This window comes from Gavia stellata, chromosome 7 (assembly GCF_030936135.1).
Source record: "Gavia stellata isolate bGavSte3 chromosome 7, bGavSte3.hap2, whole genome shotgun sequence".
Classification (NCBI taxonomy): domain Eukaryota; kingdom Metazoa; phylum Chordata; class Aves; order Gaviiformes; family Gaviidae; genus Gavia; species Gavia stellata.
Window position 1 is genome coordinate 36853451 of NC_082600.1, and position 13310 is coordinate 36866760.

Below are 13310 nucleotides of genomic sequence, written 5' to 3' on the forward strand. Positions count from 1 at the left end.
CAAAAAGAACTAAACTTGAACAAAGTAACTGTCACTGGTTAAAACTGAGAATTTTAGAAATATCAAAAAGGATTCTTTCCATCAAATTCCCAGACAAAACTTTAGAAAATAAAAATTATCCAATGCTTTATTATTGTTGCAGGATGACAAATCATTCTGGAAACTTCAGCAGTGAGCTAAAAATATGATTTCTTCCAAAGGGTTACAGCCTCATTTAAGCTCTTAATTGAAGGAAAGTCAACAGAAAAATAAGGATAGGAATGGGACAGAAGAAATTTATGAGAAAAACATGTTTGTCTCATTTCTTTTGACAGATTTGGTACATAATATGCTTTCCTTTTAACTCTACAGGCATTACGTAGCCATAATTATAGAGGGCTTTTTTTGTTGTTGCTTAGCTAAATCTGTAGAAAAGTCCAGATAAAATCTGTGGAGATGCTTTGTTTTTTCTTTTTAAAATGCAGAAGATATTTTCTCCATAAATTTGCAAACAAACCTTATGTTGTAGTTTGAGTTCAGGGGTTTTTCAGATTTTTTTTGAAAGGTTGGCTGTTTTAGAAACAAAATATTTTGAAAATTATTAACTATTCTCCACAATTCCTTTGAACTTTTCTGTTTTACTGCTGAAGCTCTGAACTGTCTATCATTAAGTACACGTGATAACATCTGTAATAGAGAATAGGTGCATTTAAAGTTACAAAAGTCTTACTTCGTTTTTCCATCTCTTCTTCCTTTTCATCAAGGTATATAAAATTAAAATAAGCTAATTTGATGACTACACTTTGCTGTAAAGATGGAACATTTTGCTGTGAACAAGAAAACCATTTTAGTATAATGAAGTCAACATATGAAAGGAGTAGACAATGTCTAGGGAAAACAGAAGAAACATTTTGTAATAAGAATTCTATTGTGGTACTCATTTTTAATTTACATTTGGAAATAATGAGCACAATCTCAAAATTGAACTGTTAACACGCATTTCATGTTGTCGACAATTCCTGACTAACAGAGAGACTAAAATTTCAGGAAATCTTGAGTTAAGAGACTGCTTCCTTTCTGATCCATTCTATTTCTGCCATTCACAATTCACTCATATAAGAGTAACATCTATTAAAAATAAAGATGAGTGAAAACAAAATGCAAAAAGTAACTTTATCTTTGAACAGAAGGCAGGAACATACACAACTATGGAGAGCACACTTGAAAAGCTAAACAGAACTTTATTGGAATAAGATTGAAAACAAACGCTTTCAGCAACTTTTCCTGGGCAGGGCTGTCTTTTCTCCACAAATTTCTTTAATTTCCCCTTTGCTATTGGGCTTCTTTTTACTGTCCAACAACTTACCTAATAACGAGAAAACAAATACCAGTCCTTAAAAAATATGACCACATGCTTCCACATGGCTGTATATGAATTCACAAAACCAAACTCAGCCTTTCTCATGCATGTGAATAAAGCATTGCTCTCCTGTGATCAGTTAATCTAGGAAACTGTGGTTATCAGCTCTGCCTTTTTTACTGTATGCAGATTAGAGTCTGGAGTACTCCAGCTAGTCTTGCAGTAGCAGTTGCTGAAATAGAAATTAGCTTGACTTTCAATCTGTGATGCTAGATTAAAAAAAAAAAAGCATCACTCCTGATATGGAAGACTATAATCAAAGACTGAGAGTAGCATGTAATCTTTTTCTATTTAAATAATAAAAATTGTTGATGTGTGTGGCTAGCACCAGTAATGCACAAGTTTCCTTTGGTTTTGAGATGGGACGTTCCTGCTGATTACAAGAAAATGCACAAGAAAATGTGCATTAAACAGCATGGAAGTTCACCAGGCAGTAAAACTGGACTTTCAACAGCATGAGAATAAGTTTTGTTGCGTGTGGTTTGTCATCTCCCTTTCAGTTCTCAGCAGGAATATTTCAAGAAAAGCCTTGTTAACGTTAATTGTATTCTTTCAATTTCAATCAGAATCAAGTCTAAAGGGAACCTAAGTACAGGAAAGACAAAAGTTTACCTAAAATTTCTGAACCATGGAGAAAAGAAATCTGCATTTGGAATTTATGAAGCTAAGTGCTGATGGAGAAGTTTTCAGAACCTGTTTATCAAAACTTAAAGCACATACATGCTCAGTTGTGGTCTCTACTGAACATGTTCTGATAGTGTATTTATGAAAATTGGCACTATGGTTGTTCATAATTATGATACTACCTATTTTTAGAGCACTAACAACTTTTTAAGTACTTCCTAGATTTATATAGGAAAAAGATCCTCTGTCACAAACAGTTTACAATTCCAATGGGAATTAATGTCAATAAGTTTATTTTATACCAGCTGGACCGACCATTCTGTGATGTTGCTCAGAGAGCAAAGCAATTTTCTTTAATCACGCCGTGTAAGCACCTGGCTAACTCTAAACCTCACTTAAAGTTAGTCATGCCTTTAAGTATTGTGCTGAATACTAGCACTTAAATACTTCACTGAAGTAGGCCTTCAGATTCAACCATTATTTGTGTTGATACCGCATGGTCCTTGCAAAAGAAATTAAAGAAAGAATTTGAATTTGGAGATTATTATGGCTTTGGGACTGGATTTTGAAATGGAAATTAAAGTACTTTGACAGCTTTGTGGAGCTCTCTGAAATTTAGATTTTAAAGCAAGCTATTTACATTTAAAAATATGTTTTATTTAGATCTTTAAAATAAAACCCCCAAGAGCTTAGTCTGCATATAGAAATTATATTTAAAGTACATACATATTTATATGTATGACTTGTATTTGAAAGGAGAGCAGGCATTAGGAATAGTATACACTTACTGCCAAAAGCTAAGTCTGTTAGAGCAATCATTTGGTCCACCAGAAATGCTCTACTGCTAACGGGGCTACTTTGTGTCTGTGGAAAAGGAAGTGGCCGTATTGAAAAAAGCAGCAACTACTGAACAGCCTCTTCTCTGTATACTTCTGTGTAAACAAGGAAAATACCTGAAAACGTGCACAACAAAGAGGCTTCAGAGAAAAGTAACAAAGGCTAGTCTAAACCTAACACAAAAAGGAACAGACGAAAGACAATTTCTAACATGTTATTTCTAGATTATCAGGTATACTGACAGATGAAGTAATTTGCAATTTCGAGTCTCTTGCTTGAACTTTGGTCAGTTAAATGTTGGATGAAAATAGGCAGCGTATTAGGTATTTGTCCACTGAGTGGACAATATATGGAGAATGACAATTATTTATGACCTGTAGCCAGGAGCTCCCTCCAGACAGGTCCAGTTTCTGCTCTGTGTTACTACAAATGAAAAGAAGATTTTACACTCAAGCAGAAAGACCAGAGATGACAAGTGCATACAGATAGATGGGGCAGAAAAATAAGTAGTCCATGAGTATGGTAGTCAGCATTGTAGAACCATCTCTGAAATCTCCTTTAGGATATGAAGTGTCATTGTAATTAGTCTGTGAAACACAGGATGGGAACAAATTGTTATTCCAAGGGTAGTCTCTCTAGAGGAACATATGTCTGAAGACATGACCTTGCTACTTGAACAAATCCTGGTCACAGACATTCTTGAATGTGTTGTTGGCTGAATGTAGCTAAAACAGTTTCTGAGCTATAACTAATTAGAGGGACATCCGTTTGCTGAATGAAAGTGGACTGAGAGGACACTAAGTGTTTAAATCCCTTCCTACAGTGGTCTGTGCATCCTTCTAACAGTTAACTGGCACTAGGGAAGCACTTTTCAAACCTTACCATTTCAGACATATTTATCATGCCGATGTCATAAACAGTGTAGGATTTGGAAAGATGTGAAAAAAGCCCTATGATATAGTTGCTGCGTTATAACATTGAGCTTCTAAAACACAGCAGTATGTTTTTTCTGTGGTGCAGCTAGCCAAGCATCTTGCTGCCAGGTTTCCATGACCTCCTAGGGTAAAATGGCAATCATTTAAGAGTATGAGTCCTCGATACTGTAACTAATAAGGAGCCACAGAACACAGAAGGAGGGTAGATCCACAAAATTCAACTGTGGAGGAAAATGAGGAAGCTTCTGTACACTCCATCTTATAGAGCAGAACTACTAAACTGGCTCTTTGTTTGCTCTTGACACAGTGCCTACTAGCATAGCAGTACAGCCTTAAGGAATGTTTTTGCTATCACATGCATAAAAGCATCCAACCAAAAATATAACGAATGCCTACAATTTATACATAATTCACACCTTTGTATATATATGGAGATATATCCTATTTTTGTGATCAATTCACAGGCATGAATGCATACATGTGTGCACGCATATGTGCAGTTTTGATTTTCTGTTTATGAAAAAGGCACTGTGGGAGAATTTTATTAACAGATACTAAAATATGGGCCTCTCAGATGCTTCATACAAGTGTTTCACTTCATTTGTACTCAATGGGACATTCAGAATATAGGAATCTGACATAGCTCTTCACCGTATATACACGTTGGTATGTTGAGCTTTCAAGGACAATATTCCTTATTTGAAAATTTAATTCTGCCTACTGATTTGGTTCAGTTTAGTGTCACAAAACTGTGTGATAATTATCAGGAGCTCTGAGCTTTAGGATCTTCTTTCTTCTACTATCCATGAAAAACTTGCTTTGTTCCCCTCATTTTCCCTAACTGAAAATTTTAGTTGTTCAGTTGTGAAAGCAGAAGGAGAAATGGTAGCACTCTGATCAAAACTTTCTGAAAAATTTGCTCCATGATTCAGAGGAATGGTATGAGAAATAATCAAGAGCCAGTACCAGCAGAGACAATGGGAGCCTCTATTGGAGGTTAAGATACAGAAAAATGGCAGGAAAAAGACTGACGCTGTGGCATTGTTTCTGTTAATTATACCTGAATTCCCACATTTGTCTTTATGACTTGTTCTATTCATTAATTTTATAATGAGGAGTAAGACCTTGAGCTGGCATCAAAAAATAATTGAAAACTACATGAGCAGCTTGGGTATAACGAAGCTACACAGAAAATAAACATTTTCATCTATGAACCACTGCAACTGGTGAGCTACTTTCAACAGTGCAGATCAAAAATCCTAAGACAAGGGAGTGAGAGCTGCTAATAAAATAATCATTTAGCAGTCAGGCAATACAACAAAGAGGAGAGTGTCACACTTTGCAATATCACTTAATGGAAGAACACATCTGACCATACCAGTTGGTGGGCAACTCCTCCTTCTTAGCAGTTTTCCATTGCTGCACAATCCATATAACTGGTCCACTGTCTTATGATGCAAATTTTAGGATGTTTATAATTTTCACTTATGATATATAGAATACCCTCTATTATTATGTTCTTGTAATAGTTTTCTTAGAAACTGTAATATTCTGGCATAAGAATGTTTGACTTTTCTTAAACTTAACAGTTCTGGTCGTTGCATTTAGCCTACATAATTTACTTGCATGTTTTCATGTAATAATTTTGGAGAAAATTATTCTTCACTTCCCTCTCTTAATTTAATTAAAGGATTTCTCTGTTGCAGAAAGCCTATTTGGGAGGTTTTTTACACCAAAGGTGGCTGTATTTCGGGTGAAAGTGAATTGTTTCATTTCAAAATACCTTTGAATCTTTGTGGATTACAGCTCCACATAGACGTAATAATAGAAAAATAGACCAATTTAAAACATTAATGCTGACTGCATTTTGAGTGCTCAAAACAGGCACAGGTTCAGCTGCCTTTTTATTATCTAGCAATTTCTGAGGAGCCTATTATATATTTGATCCAATATTCAGTTGGTTTTTTCATTAAGTTCATTGCTGTTACTGCCTCTGGATCATATACCTCAGAATTTTGTTGTGGTTTTCTTTCTTTCCTTTGGCCACTCAGTTTCCCAGCCACATTTCCAGCTATTTCCATGCTTGCCACACCTCAGGTATTAATATTAAACTCAGTACAACTTTGACAGAATGGCAGTTTTAAATTGATATGTGTAATCTGGAAAATGTATACAGTGATGAAGTCTCTTAGTAGCACAGAGAAAAGCCTTATTTGAATCCCAAGGTGGGCTTATTCTGCTAGGGATGAGTAGATGGTTTGGAAGGAATCCAGGACCACTCAAACCGATTGTCTCCTAACCTGCTACACTACTAGGCATTTTCAAGTCAATTTTGCCACAAATGGTATCGGAACACAAATATCCTCATGCCACTATGCCAGCTTACCCCTAACTTTTGTTTGCTTGATTTTGCAGTGTTAACAATTTTACAAGATACTTCATTGTTTGTTTTTGGTTTTTTTTTTACATTTACTTTTGAAAGTGGACACTGAAACACCCAGAAATCTCTTTATGTGGCATTGTGTTGAGAACTCCATTGATTACTGTCAGGATAGAGGTTTTAGATTCACTACTCCAGCACTCAAATTAATAAGGAATACCTGATTGAAGTAGTAGCATATAATTGTATTTGTGCAGTAGCACTTCAGACATGAATTTTACATCTGTATTGAGCTGAAATGTATTTAGGTTCAGCAATTTTGGATTCCCTTCCATGTTTTGCGAAGAAATGTGAACTAGCTGAGACTAATGCTTCTTCCTCTTGCCCTAGCCTGTCCACCAGGTTGTGTCCCAGACTCGTCTCTGTCTCCAGCTTACTGTCCCATTCCCCCATTTTTCTCACTCTGACTCCACTCTTTTCCTCATGCTTATCCTTCCCACCTTCATCCTTCACAGTTCCCATACGTCTTTTCCATTTCAATTCTTCTCTGCCCCATCAGCTCATACCTAATCCCCCCGTAGCCTGGGTGTACAGAAGAGGTGCCTTCCTTTTCACAGTGTTTGTCAGGTCCTGAGGGCACTAACGGGCTTTTCTGTCCCTGACCACCCCTGGGCCTCCCCCCACCCTGCCAACAGCAGAGGACCCCATGTCAGCCCCTGTCCCAGCAATGCCGCAGCAGGGCCGGTCTCCAGCTACCACAGCCTTGCCCTGCCTGGCGGTGGGCCCCGACGAGCCAGGCCCACCCACCGGCCCACATATGGTCCCGTCCCCAGGGAGGTGTCTGAGGCCCAGGGCTGGGGCCACCCTGGTCCCCCCCGGCTGCCCCACTCCTGGCTGGGGCATGAGACGGGCCCTGGCTGCGAGGCCCTGTCCTGAGCCCCACCATGGGGAGACCCTGGGAGCCGCTAGACCCCACTGCACCCCAGCAATGTTGGTACTCTCCATAGGAGCTGGGAACCCCATTTAAAAGGTTAAAACTTGCGCAGCTCAGGGCATGCTTAGTGTAGGCAGAGATTTTAGGAAACATTTGCCAATCAGCAAATACTTACTCCAGTTTGATGTACAAATTGTGCCTTCTGAAATGTTTGTCATTTGGACAAAGTATGGTGGATTTTGCACAGAGTTAGGAACGGGACATTCTGCACCAAAGCATGGGAGCCCTTCATCATCTTAAAGAGCAAAGGAATTTATCACCCTGGACATAAAAAGCTTTTTCCTCTTTTTTCCCTCACTTGCCCTCAGAAATTGCTGAGCTGTTTTGACTGAAAATTCCCCAAATAGCTCAAATAGCAGATAACTGCATGGAAGGTTTCTAGCTAAAATTAGAAAAAGTTCTGAACTTAAAGTTAAAATTTGGCAAAGTTATAACAAATTACAACCAACTGGAAAGGGTCTAAGCAACTTTGAGAATATAGGTGGTGCGCCCTGCCACACCTATAATTCATGCAGCTTATTTTTCTTAAGCTAAATTCATCCATTGACAAATTTATGAGCTGCTGAGTGTTGTGTTGTGTCTGAGCTTCAGAGTGCTTTGAATTAATACAGGAAAGCCTCTTTTACACTGAGCATGAGACATGTTTGAAATCCTGGCTATAGCACATTTTCCAAAAATTGTTTAAAACAATATAGCCCCATAAACACTGGCTGACCATATTCAGACTCACCTTACTCCTTTTTATAGAAAGCGTTTCAAATACTTTGCTAGTATAACCTTATAGCATACTTATGATGTTTGGGAGTAAAGAAAATTATATTATATTTTTTTTCTCTGCTGGAAAAAACCCCAGGGGGTTGAAGCCTCAAACTTCAGATTTTCTGAGAATTACTTATGCTACGCTGATTCACTGCAGTCACAGAACCAGTGGGATGGAAATTAATGCTTCCAGCCTCCCTCATTTTCCTCTCTTATCTGTGGGGTAGCGTGACTCCATACTACTACTTCTTCTCCAACCCATCGATCCTTCTCCCCTGAAATACCTCTTGTACGGCTCCCTTTCCTGGGAATTAGGATAACTTGAATTTTGGTACACTAATCATCCATATCTTCTGTGAAGAAGGGAGAAAATTCTTGGTCTTTGACTGATTCAGTCTAAATGAATAGTGCCTACACTTGCTGAGGGGAAGTAAGAATGGACAGGTTGATCACAGTTATGTTTCATAACTCTTTAGGCAGAGGGACACATATCTGTTTAAAACTGACACAGACTCACCAAGTTCTACCTGAACCTGCCTCAAACTCCTTCAAAACCTGAATATAGCCCCAACAGCTGTTTTTCTATAAGATCAGGTATGTTGTGTGTTGCAGTCTGGTACAGGACCACAAATGCAAAGAGATATTCTGTTGTACCATGAACTGATTTAATGAGAAAAATGTCCAACATCCTGGTGTTTCTAGGCATAGGTGGTAGACCAGCACTTTTGTAGATCTAACCCTCTGATTTCTTTGGGAAATCTTGCCTGCAAAGCAGTGCACCCAGATTGTGCAGTTTCCCAGTTGACTAAATACACTCTGTTTTCAAAAGCAGTCTTACTCAGTTAATGGTGTCCAGAATCTGGCTATTATGTCTAAATGACTGAGAGCTGTAAACAGGGAAAGGAAAAGGTAAGAGACTGCTGAAGTTAAAGGCTAATGAAAGCAATGTGAGAGGGCGTTATAGCCTTCCACAAACACTGAGCAACTGACGAGGCAATGGAAGGGATTAGTTTGTGCAGCAGAGCAGTTTTGCCTGAGGTATGCCAGATGTCTGAACTGCAGCAGAGGACAAAGAACAACATTCAGAACTCACTGGGTTACTGAGAGTATCCTTCAGACTTTGTTGCCTCCCACGCTACTTTGTGAACTGAAGAGTAAATCTGATTACTTATGCACTTAGTGTCACCCTCAGTATAACCACAAATCAAAGTGTATTATTATGGCTACTATTATCCAAGTCTAAAATCTTTCCTCTAGGAAATATTGTAATACTTCTTTTTCTTATAAGGAATGCTGTTGAACGTTGTAGTAGAAGTGTAATGCTTTGGTGCAGTGATTTGGGTACAAAAAATTTAATACCCCCCAAAGTCTTGACTTTGGTGGTCTGTCTTCTCTCTGTCCTCATCGAATGTGACAAATTATATTTTGATAGCTTTGATTAGGAGTATGTTACACAGGAATAATACTGTACCAGGGATTGAAGCAAGATCTTCAGAAAAGTTGCTTGAATGGCACAGCTGATGTAAATGAGCAAAAAGCTGGGACTACTGACTGGTGAAAACAGCAGCACTTTTTCAGATGAACTGGATGTATTTGAGAATCACTGCTTTAGTATATTTCCCTTTTATCTATTAACAGACATAAACTTGCTACTGTATCTTGACAGTAGTAGGCTACTTCACAAAACAAATACCAAAAAAGCAAATCCAGAAATGGAAGACAGGCTTGGCTTTTTAGTTGTCATTCAAGCTATGCCTTTAAAAATGGGCTGTTAAACACTACAGGAAAAAAAAAAGATAATGTGCTTTTGTTACATAAAACAGAATAAAGCAGGTGCAGATTTTAACTGTCCATAAAAGGCCAAAACTAACTCTGCCTTCAGCTGGAAGCATTCATAATGAATTGAGTGATATGCGGAAGAATTTTTATTTGTATCTTAGGAATGCATAACTGGAAATATTATGAGCAATTCCTTGACAGTTCATATTCTACTTAGAAAATATGCTAATAATTTGTACAGTCTCTTTAATCTGGCTCTTTATAAAATCTTCCTGGAGGCTTTGAACAGAAATACATTCGGGACCAAATATTTGTTCTGCTGTATTGCTCATGCAGACTGGTTTACTATCATCATTTCATTAATGAGTTTTACATTGCTGATTTCTATTTATATTTTTAGCCCCAAATTTTTGAAATATTTGCTCAGAGCAATAAAAAAATTAAAAAGTTTGCAAGTGGATATCAGTACTTATTCCCAGACTGGAAATGGCTTCCTTTTAGGTATTTATCCTCTAATATCTCTAGCCATCATGGATTCATTAAGAATAAAATGAAAAGCAACAAGTTAGCCTGCTCCATATTTTCACTAACAAAGAACATGAAGATATTCACATATGTGAATTTTGCAGTATTCCACCTTTCTCTTAAAATCTCTCTCCCTTGCTTACAGAAGAGCTCACCTGAAAGCTTGTATCATTCTCCCATCAGAAGAACAGAGAGAGAGTGAGCACTCTGACTTCATTAGAGCAAGTCTATCAACATCAGGACAAATTAGAAGCCTGTACTGCAATGTCTGACATATATTTCTTGCAAGTCTTAAACTGAAAACCATTTCTCGGCAGTGCTATATCTACTCTGGATTTTGTTCAGCTTCAATATCCAACACAGAAAACCATTTTATTCTATTTGTTCAGATAAGTCATACTCAGTGAAAGGATGCTGCAGTAGTGAACACTGTACACAGTTCTGTCCTTAAAACTATAAATTATGCTGCAACATAGTGTGACCTTCCTTGATTCCTTAAGCATTTGTTGGCAAACTCACATGAAGCAACTACAGTCCCTTCCCTTCGTGGGAAATGAATTCCTACCCTTTCTCCCCACTGTCCTTTCTTGGGAGCCCTGCTATGATCATTCCTATTGCATTGCAACTATTTTCTCCAACTGATTACTGAGGATATTTCCAGTTTTCTTGCCAAGGACTTGCTAATTAAAGTGGTTTTTTTTTTTAAATTTCTCCTTCTTGCTCTTAAAGACTCTTTCTAGAAATACCAGAAACTACGCTATGTTTATTTTCCCTCTGAAATCCATCTTTGACTGTTTTAAGCTAGGTTATCTATAGTCTGCCCCTTCATCTCAGTAAAAAAAAAAAGGGAAATAAAGTAACCATGAAATGCACACCTCTTTCTCTTCGTCAATAGCCCACACTAAAAAGAAGCAAATATTCCTTTTCATGGTCTCCTCACTTAGGTCCACAGAAAGCCTAGAAAGATGCAGATGGCTAGTATCGCTGTAACAGTAGTTCCACATACTGTTCTTTTTTGACATTGCCTGGTTCAAGGATACGATGATTTTGGGGAACCAGCATTTATGAATCTTAGTTCAAGTTATGGCTATCTTATCATCATACCGTTATACTGCTAGTGTCTTCAGTGAAAGTGGACTCAGTCAATTGATAACTTTGGCTGCTGCACGTCTCTGCTGGATGGAGGAAAAGGTCATGGGTAAAATCTTAATGGACAACTGCTTTGACAGATATATATTGGGACAATGCAAAGATGAAAGATGGGAGGAACAGACCCATAATTCCTCTGCAGGTGGAAAATCTCAAACAGCACTAGAGCAATATGTTGATCCTTGTCTTTAAAACCCTAGGAGGATATGTGGGGGCATATGTCTCTTGGAATATAAGGTACCTTGGGCATGGGAAGAGGTTAATCATAATGGTAGGAAGAAGAAAACTGTGTAATTATAGATTCAAGGAAGGTAAATGACAGCAAGTAAACTGTGAATGAAAGAGCTATAATTAAAAGCGCAAGTAAGGGGCAGAGGAATCCTAGGCATCTTAGCTCTGATTAGAGCCTAAATATGTCTCTGGAATGGTGGGGAAACTGATGCAGAGAAAAGGACATGGATGTCTACATCTATTTTAGTTAGTCTTTTCTACCTCTTTTCAGATACCTGTGAAGAGTCTTCCTCTGCCTATTCTGTCTATGTCATTGCACGTCTTGAAGAGTTAAAATCCCAAGGTGAAGTACTGTGTGTCTGGAGCTCTAAGAGAAATTGCATTTCAAATCCATAGGCAGGATGGGACCTTGGCCCTCACAAATAAGGATTCCATATTTCAGTTTCGGATTACCCAGAAACCCTCTAGTTGAATGAGAAATAGATGACTTTTTAGGGTTGGGAGACAGCCTGAAGTCATGGATGCCATTTCCCACTGAGAACAAGGATATTTCTGGGAAACTACATGTGTCCGGTAAACCTTCTCAGAAGGGCTTGAAAACTGGAACTGCTCTCCAAGTGTATGTTCAGAGCTCCCTTTCAGAGTCCTGTATCTGTATGTTGCTCAAACTCTGCAGCCTTTAATGATCTTCTGACTCAGTAAAGTAGATTCCAAACACAGAAGACTGAGTGATGTCTCTTTCTATCATGAACTTTCTATCATGGATGTCTGTGTAGGTCTGTAACTGACCCAGTTACAATGTGACTTGTATTTGCACTTGAGCAGTATCATCACTTGCTGTTTGTTACTGATATTGCCCAATGTCCACTTTCCTATATGTTGTCCTTTTTCTAGAAGCAACTAAACTTCTGATTTTATACTGAACCACATCATGCTTCATGGGCTTTATATGTGTAGTAGGGAAAGCTCTCTGGACCTTACTTTCCTTTACTGTTGGAAGTTTGTCCCTAAGTGAATGTATTGAACAGAAGAGTGTTACTACTTAGAAACAGGCTTGTTGGAAAAATTCAGGATAGTTTAAGCGTGTGTTGCAATGGGTCAATTTTATCTTTAATTGGAACCTTCTTAGGCTTACTTTCACCTATCATGCTATTAAACATTGTCAAAACCCTATTCTATAGAAGTGCAAGATGCTTAACAGGAAGAGCTTTGTGAAAAAAGAACTTTGTACAGTTCCATATCAGCCACAACATTTCTCTCAAGAAGTCCAAATTTATTTACATGGTTTATTTCAGGATTCAGTTGCCAACATCTCAAATGGATTTGATTTGTGTTGATCCTGCCAGGGAATGGACAGAGTGTCATCACAATGTGTCACCCAGGCCTAGAGTTGTATTTTTCTATTAAGCTGTTGTGGTTGGGCTGGTAGAAGTCCATACAGTGGATGTCATTTCCTTGCTAGGTTGCCTATTAGTTGGCTTTCTAATAAAGTCAGAACATGATTACAAAAGCATTTACAGATACACTGGGAAAGTTACTTAGTAACTTATTTCTGATTTGCACTAACAAAAATCAGGATGAGACCCAGAATCACATCACTCTCTTTTTTTCCCACTCAGACATTGTAAAACTTCCCTTTAGTAAGGAAAGTAGGAGCAAGTCTTTACTGTTTGCAGTTCAGAAATGTAAAAGGGATTG